General features: G+C 47.7%; 1 long non-coding RNA gene across 1 annotated transcript; it reads right to left on the bottom strand.

The window, feature by feature from the left end:
• Positions 1 to 865: 865 nt before the first annotated feature.
• LOC119951461 lies at positions 866 to 5,919 on the bottom strand. Its single transcript, XR_005457635.1, has 2 exons — positions 5,142 to 5,919; positions 866 to 1,554 (listed from the first exon to the last, which is right to left on the bottom strand). It is a non-coding gene; the product is annotated as an uncharacterized LOC119951461 (long non-coding RNA).
• Between the last annotated feature and the right edge of the window lie 2,798 nt (positions 5,920 to 8,717).

Here is an 8,717-nt window from a genome sequence, read left to right as displayed (position 1 = left end):
TCCCCATGTTTGCGCGTCTCACCCCCACAACCCAAAGATGTGCAGGCTAGGTGGATTAGCCACGCTAAATTGTCCCTTAAGTGGAAAAAAAGAATTGGGTACTCTAAATTTTAAAAAAATAGTGATGGTGCAGCTATGTGGTCGGAAACTCATCCTGGGGTTAAACATCGAGATTGTGAAGTGTGGTTCAGCCTCCAACAGGTGGTGAGGTAGAGATGGCCGTTGTCAGTGTAGATGTGGAAATTAGCACAGTGCTTTTGGGCTAGTGACAGCATTGAGATAAGAAATAGGAGGGGCCCAGGATAGATCCTCAGGGGACACCAAGTACAAGGACTTTGGAGAGGAAAGGGAGGCTGGAGATGGGCTAAGTGTTTGGAAAGATAATGGCGTCATTTCTTTTTTAGGATGGGCGATGTTTATGGATTTAATGGTGAGAGGGACAGTACTAGAGGAGAAAGAAGGTAATGCTATGCTCACACGGAGAAGTTGGATGATCAGCAGTATAGTGGGAATCGGGTCGATGGAGCAGCAGGTTGATCTCACAGCAAGATGAGCGCTGTGAGGGCATGGGGAGATGGGAGAGAAACTGGAGAAAGATGTGGGTTCAAGGCTTGGACAAGAGGCAGTATTTCCTGGTGGACTAGTGGAAGGGAGGGAAGGAGCAGAGGCAGCTGATCAGATTGTCCCAACTTCAGAAACAAAGAAGCTCCATGAGCTCCTCGCGATTTTTGGATATGAGGATGGAGGAGACAGGGAGAACCCTTCAAAAGAAACTAGCTTGTGCTCCAGTTCATAAATACAATTAACACAAAGCTGATTTCTTTGACTCTTATCAGAAATTAACACATCAGCAGACCCCAATGAACATGGTTCAATTCTGGATTTCATTAACAGCAACATACATATACTAAGGTTGCTTGTGAACCCGCTGGTGTTTCAGCAGGTGAGATGACTGAGTGAATCCCATGCCACACTTAGAGCAGGTGAATGGTCTCTCCCCAGTGTGAACTCGCAGGTGTACAGTGAGGTGAGCTGATCGCCTGAACCCAGTCCCACACTGAGAGCACCTGAACGGTCTCTCTTCAGTGTGAATATGTTGATGGCGCAACAGTTCCCCAGAACTTTTGAAGCACTTCTCACAGTCTGGGCATTTAAAAGGTCTCTCATCAGTGTGAACTAGCTGATGTTTCAGCAGGGTGGATGAATGACTGAATCCTTTCCCACATGTGGGGCAGATAAATGGTCTCTCTCCAGTGTGACTGCGTCGATGAGTTTCCAGGTCAGAGGGGGAACCAAATCCCTTCCCACAGTCCCCACATTTCCATGGTTTCTCCGCATTGTGACGGCGCTTGTGTCTTGACAGGGCAGATGATTGGCTGAATTCTCGTCCACACACAGAACATGTGTACGGTACCTCCCCACTGTGAACGATGCTTTCTCTTTCCATGTTCAAAATCCGATGATATTCAGGTTATGATAAATTGGGCGACTGTCAGATCCTGATGTGATGTTTGGTTTCAGTTTCCCGACTGCAAATCGTCTCCTTCTAATACCCTGTGAAATTGATGTAAAACAGAAAAAAGGGAGTGAGAGAGGCCCACAAAAACACAAAGGCAGATTGTGAAATTGAGCTGAATGAATCTGGTAACTTGTGGCACGAGGAAAAAGTTACCATAAAAGCTGCTGGATTGTTGTAAAAACCCAACTGGTTCACTAACATCCTTCATGGAAGGTAACCTGCCGCCCGCTCTGGGCCTGCACAGGTCTGTGGTGCCTGTGGTAGGGCAGAAAAAGAGAGGTGCTAGCAGCAGGCGATGAAGGAGAGAGATTTTATAAATCTACAGCTCAACCACATCTTTGTTAGGATCTCCAAAACCTCAATCTCCATCCCCTAAAAGGACGAGGGTGGCAGGTGAATGTAAACAGCTCCAAGTTCCCCTGTAAGTCACACAGCTTGCGGATACCCAATACTGTTGAACAGAAATAATCATTTTAAATGTTGGAAAGACAAAGCCATTGTCTTCTGTCCCGACTACAAATTCCACTCCCTAGTCAATGAGTCCCAGGATGAAATATTTCACCCCCAGCTGTTTCTGACCACAAACCTGTGCCATCTCCAAGGCTGCCTAACAAAGAACAAAGAAAAGTACAGCACAGGAACAGGCCCTTCGGCCCTCTAAGCCTGTGCCGACCATGCTGCCCGTCTAACTAAAATCTTCTACATTTCGTGGGCCCGTATCCCTCCATTCCCATCCTATTCATGTATGTCAAGATGCCCCTTAAATGTCACTATTGTCCCTACTTCCACCACCTCCTCCGGCAGCGAGTTCCAGGCACCCACTACCCTCTGTGTAAAAAAACTTGCCTCGTACATCTCCTCTAAACCTTGTCCCTTGCACCTTAAACCTATGCCCCCTAGTAATTGACCCCTCTACCCTGGGGAAAAGCCTCTGACTATCCACTCTGTCTATGCCCCTCATAACTTTGTAGACCTCTATCAGTTCGCCCCTCAACCTCCATCGTTCCAGTGAGAACAAACCGAGTTTATTCAACCGCTCCTCATAGCTAATGCCCTCCATACCAGGCAACATACTGGTAAATCTCTTCTGCACCCTCTCTAAAGCCTCCGCATCCTTCTGGTAGTGTGGCGACCAGAATTGAACACTGTACTCCAAGTGTGGCCTAACTAAGGTTCTATACATAGAACATAGAACAGTACAGCACAGAACAGGCCCTTCGGCCCTCAATGTTGTGCCGAGCCATGATCACCCTACTCAAACCCACGTATCCACCCTATACCCGTAACCCAACAACCCCCCCCCCCTCCCTAACCTTACTTTTATTAGGACACTACGGGCAATTTAGCATGGCCAATCCACCTAACCCGCACATCTTTGGACTGTGGGAGGAAACCGGAGCACCCGGAGGAAACCCACGCACACAGGGGGAGGACGTGCAGACTCCACACAGACAGTGACCCAGCCGGGAATCGAACCTGGGACCCTGGAGCTGTGAAGCATTTATGCTAACCACCATGCTACCCTGCTGCCCCTACCCAGCTGCAACATGACTTGCCAATTCTTATACTCAATGCCCAGGCCAATGAAGGCAAGCATGCCGTATGCCTTCTTAACTACCTTCTCCTCCTGTGTTGCCCCTTTCAGTGACCTGTGGACCTGTACACCTAGATCTCTCTGACCATCAATACTCTTGAGGGTTCTACCATTCACTGTATACTTCCTACCTGCATTAGACCTTGCAAAATGCATTACCTCACATTTGTCCGCCCAAGTCTCCAAACAATCTAAATTCTGCTGTATCTTCTGACAGTCCTCATCGCTATCCGCAATTCCACCTACCTTTGTGTCGTCTGCAAACTTACTAATCAGACCAGTTACATTTTCCTCCAAATCATTTATATATACTACGAACAGCAAAGGTCCCAGCACTGATCCTGCGGAACACCACTAGTCACAGCCTTCCAAATAGAAAAGCACCCTTCCATTGCTACTCTCTGCCTTCTATGACCTAGGTAAGAAGTCTTACAACACCAGGTTAAAGTCCAACAGGTTTGTTTCATACACGAGCTTTCGGAGCGCAGCTCCTTCCTCAGGTGAATATTCAGGATTCACCTGAGGAAGGAGCTGCGCTCCGAAAGCTTGTGTTTGAAACAAACCTGTTGGACTTTAACCTGGTGTTGTAAGGCTTCTTACTGTGCTCACCCCAGTCCAACGCTGGCATCTCCACTTCTATGACCTAGCCAGTTCTGTATCTACCTTGCCAGCTCACCCCTGATTCTGTGTGACTTCACCTTTTGTACCAGCCTATTTCCACCACAGTAACCGTCTCTCGACTTTGCCCCATCTCAGTTCATTTTTCTGAATCCCATATCCAACCTTTTGTGACCACCAGTTTTGACAATCCCATCAAACCTCTGCCAGCCTCCCAGATTCAATATTTCAGAAAATTTTAATTCAAAAAATCTGTTTGCGGGATGCATCCGAGCATTAGCCTGGGCCTCTGAATCAGTCCATTGAGATAACCAAGATGCTATCCAAATATCTTCTGCTCTGAGTTCCATTCACTCACTTATCAACCTATCCTCACTGATCTACAGACTCCCAGTTAATCAGCAACTCAATTTATAATTCTCATCCTTCTCTTCCATATAGTGACAAAGTGATTAGCAATGCTGCCTCACAGCACCAGGGACCTGGGTTTGATTCCAACCTCGGGTGACTGTGTTGAATTTTCACATTCTCCCATGTCTATGTGGGTTACTGTCAGATGTTCTGGTTTCCTCCACAGTCCAAAGATGTGGTCAGGTAGATTGGCCATGCTAAATTGCCCCCAAGGATGGTGGATTGGGCCTAGGTCTTTCAAAGGGTTGATGCAGACTCAATGGGCCTAATGGCTTCCTCAGTGAAAAATGGAACCATAGAACATAGAACAGTACAGCACAGAACAGGCCCTTCGGCCCTCGATGTTGTGCCCAACAATGATCACCCTACTTAAACCCACGTAACCCGTATACCCGTAACCCAACAATCCCCCCATTAACCTTACACTACGGGCAATTTAGCATGGCCAATCCACCTAACCCGCACATCTATGGACTGTGGGAGGAAACCGGAGCACCCGGAGGAAACCCACGCACACACGGGGAGGACGTGCAGACTCCACACAGACAGTGACCCAGCCGGGAATCGAACCTGGGACCCTGGAGCTGTGAAGCATTGATGCTAACCACCATGCTACCGTGAGGCCCCTGAAGTTGATGTTTTTTTTGTTCGGGGGAGATGTCATGTGAGAGTACCTTTAAGAAATGTGTGTTTATAAATGGGTGTGTATATAAATAGGATGTGGAAGCAATGGAAAGGGTGCAGAGGAGATTTACCAGGATGTTGGCTGGTATGGAGGGAAGATCTTATGAGGAAAGGCTGAGGGACTTAAGGCTGTTTTCGTTAGAGAGAAGGTTAAGAGGTGACTTAATTGAGGCATACAAGATGATCAGAGGATCACATAGGGTGGACAGTGAGAGCCTTTTTCCTCAGATGGTGATGTCTAGCACGAGGGGACATAGCTTTAAATTGAGGGGAGATAGATATAGGACAGATGTCAGAGGTAAGTTCTTTACTCACAGAGTAGTAGGGGCATGGAATGCCCTGCCTGCAACAGTAGTGGACCCGCCAACACTAAACGCATTCAAATGGTCATTGGATAGGCATTTGGATGATAAAGGAATAGTGTAGATGGTCTTCAGAGTGGTTTCACAGGTCGGCGCAACATCGAGGGCCTGTACTGCGCTGTTATGTTCTATGTTCTGCGCTGTCGGGATTCCAGTCTGATTTAAATTCTAATTCCTCAATGACATTCCTCTTCCAGTCACACAAATGTTTGAATTTTTTCCACAGATACATTTTTTTCAGGTTCTGATGAACTGAGTGACTGTCAAGTTTGACCTGATGTTTGGTTTTCGTTTCCTGCCTTCAAATCCTGCTCTTCCAATATCCTGCAAAAGCAGCCATTGTGAATCGAAAAAAAATAAAAAATTAAGAGACAGTTGTCTTGGTTTGGGCTTTGTGTGTAAATTGTCTCGTCAGGGTCCAAGATAGAAATTCACAATATCTTCTCCGCCTGCTGCCTGGATCAGGACGATGCGCATGCGCCCTGCTGCACGTTGCTCCCGGTGAAGATGGCTGACGTTAACTCGGGGCTTCCAACTGAGGCAGCTGCTGCCGCGGCCCTATTTGGTGTGAACGCGGGACCGATCGGTTCTTATTCGAGTGTTGCGCAATCCACTGGGTGTTTATGAAGCCTCCCCACCCACTGCGCAGCCTCCATTACCCTCCTTCAGTCGACCATTTTTCTCAGTTTGAGGAGTCGAGATATCCACCGCCCCACATCTGCACTAATCGCACTGCGCATGTTCCAGTAACAGCCCGCAATGCACATGCTCTTACGTATTAACTACTGGTCACAGCCTCAGTATGTAGCTTCTGCAGTGAGAACAGGGCACCTTCCGATTCCCAGGGAATCCTGGTAGATCCCCTTCCATCATTGTTGATTGGAAAATTATGTTTTCTGAGTGATTACGATTGGCAAAAATATATTTTTTAATAAAGGTTTTTATTAAAGTTTGCATTTTTACACTACAAGAAATGGATGAAACAGTTATAATTTACAATTTAAACGTTCCTTTTCGTACTGCTCTCCCCTCCCTGCTCCACCTCCTTTTCTGCTGTCTCTGGGTCCTATCCTTCCCTTCACCATAGATAGTTTGTTTTGCTCTTAGCGCTTTGTGAGTGGCCCTCTGGTCTCTAGTAAAATCGAAGCGTTGTCTCATCTGCTTCCAGGTTCTTAGTGTTGCTACTACCACTGGGCTGGTTGAGTGTTTTGCCAGAGGGCTGAGCGCTGTCATGGCGAGGGCTCGGAGTGTCATTCCCGTGCAGGAGGCCTCCTCTGTCCTCACACATCCCATGTTTGCTTCCTTTACCCATCCTCTCACTCTCTTGGCTGTGGCTTTCCAGTGGTAGTATTGCAAGTTTGGGAGAGCCAGGCCTTCCATCCTTCTCCTTTGCAGGGTTGTTGGAAGGATTCTTGGATAATTCCCTCCCCCCCCCCCCCCCCCTCCCCCCCTCCACACCCACATCCACACAAACGGCATAATTTTTTGTCTATTTTTTTGGAAAAAGGCCTTGGGGGATGAAGATTGGTATGGATCTAAACAGGAAGAGGAACCGTGGCAGTATGTTCATCTTGATCCCTTCCCGCCAGGAAAAGTGGGAGTGCACCCCCTCTCTGTAGGTCCTTTTTTACTTCCTCCACCTTACTGGTCAGATTCCACTTGTGGATCCATGTCCAATTGTAGGCTATCTTGGAGCCCAGGTCGTGGAATTTGTTTTGGGCTATTTTAAATGGGAGACCTTCAGTTCTGCTCCTCCCCCGCTTGGGTTCACTGGGAAAATCTCACTTTTGCCCAGGTTGAGTTTGCAGCCTGAGAAGGTCCCAAACTCTTCAAGGAGCTTTATGATTTTGTTCATGCCATTTTGTGGGTCTGAGATGTAGAGGAGCAGATCATCCACATAGAGTGAGACTCTGCTCTCTGCCTCCTCTTCGGATAGATACCCTTCCAAATTCTCGCATCTCGCAGCGGCTCAATTACCTTCCTGTGAGCTGGTGCTCTTGCTCAAATCGAGGCACTACTGTCCTGCGCAAAAATTGTTCATGTCTGTGACTTCTCTTTTCTCTCCCTGCGTCTTCCTCATCGCAGCTTTGTCTGTCTTTTCTCTAGGCCATTCACCCGCACAAACCCGTCCGACTGTGCAGGGGTGGTGAAATAATGTTTATTCTGGAATGTCACCCAGAGCCTGGCTGGGAATAACATCCCAAATTTTATTCCGTTCTTGTACAGGGCCCATTTTGCTTGGCTAAACTCAGCCCTGTACTGGGGTCTGCCCCAATGTCTCAGTACACCCATATTCTGTGTCCTTCCCACTGGCTCACTTTGGTCAGCTGTGCCCAACGCAGGATCCTCTGCTGATCATGGTACCAGTGACCCTTGGCTGCTACCTGGCCTTGGTCTTTGGTACGAGTGACCTGTGGGCCCTGTTGATTTCTGGTGGCTCTGGGAAGTTGTCACTTCTGACCAAGTTGCCCAGCACCTGGGCGACATAGTCTGTCGGGTCCCTGCCCTCGATCACCTCTGGCAGGCCCACTATTTAAATATTTTGCCGCCTACACCAGTTCTCCTGATCCTCGACTTTGCCCTTCAGGCACCCTAGAGTCACCACCAACCTTTTAAATTTCTGCTTCCAGAGTGACGATCCTGTCGCTCTGGTCAGTCGAATCCTTTTTGAGCTCCTGGATTGTCTTCACCTGAGCCACCAGCTTCTTCCCCATTCCATCAAGCGCCAGCTGCATGTTGACCAATGCCTCTGCCAACTTGACCGCCACCTGGATCTATAATTTGATCTCGCGGTCAATTCCTTGGTTAGGAAGGTCTTCCATCCCTCTCCGCGTGGGGGATGGGAGGGAGCTCATTTTCCAGGTCATTGGTCTCCCTCTCTTGGGGCTGGCCGGAGACCCCTTGCCTCGTGGGTCCTCCAACCCACTCGCTCACTGCTACTGCCCTTTTCCACTGCTTCTGGCTTCCCTGCAGCCTCTTGAGTTAATGCTGGCATATTGCTCTTTTTCTCTTCCTTTTCTGTTTAATGGTCGTGTAAATTTGAATTTTCAGGCTGAATGCGTCCAAAAATGCCTATTTTACTGTATTCTGGAGAAGAGCCACCTGATGTGCGACTGCTCAGCACATTCCCGTCACAGGAAGTCCGGAAAAAAGGAATAAAATTATTGAATCAATTAACACTGTAATTAAAGAGCACGGACCTTCTACCATCTTTCTCTTCTGGGCGTAGTTAATAACACCACAATCCCTAGTCAGATGTGAACTGACTGGAGTCTCAGCAGCTTGTTTGGATAAGCGTTTCTTTTCCCACACACACAAAGCATTTAAACTGCACTTTGGCATTACGAATGCATGAATTCTAAAGAGAGAAATATTGTTTACATTTGACCTTTCATCGAATTGCCCTGTATCTGTGCGCAACTTTATTAGCTCTGTTTTTCAATCCATTGGAAGTGACAGTGAAAACTGCACACCACATCACTGAAAGTATGAGGGACTCATTGTAGGTGTAGCTTCATGTACAATGTAT

Source organism: Scyliorhinus canicula, chromosome 17 (genome assembly GCF_902713615.1).
Source record: "Scyliorhinus canicula chromosome 17, sScyCan1.1, whole genome shotgun sequence".
NCBI lineage: Eukaryota > Metazoa > Chordata > Chondrichthyes > Carcharhiniformes > Scyliorhinidae > Scyliorhinus > Scyliorhinus canicula.
This window is presented reverse-complemented; position numbering and strand designations above follow the sequence as displayed.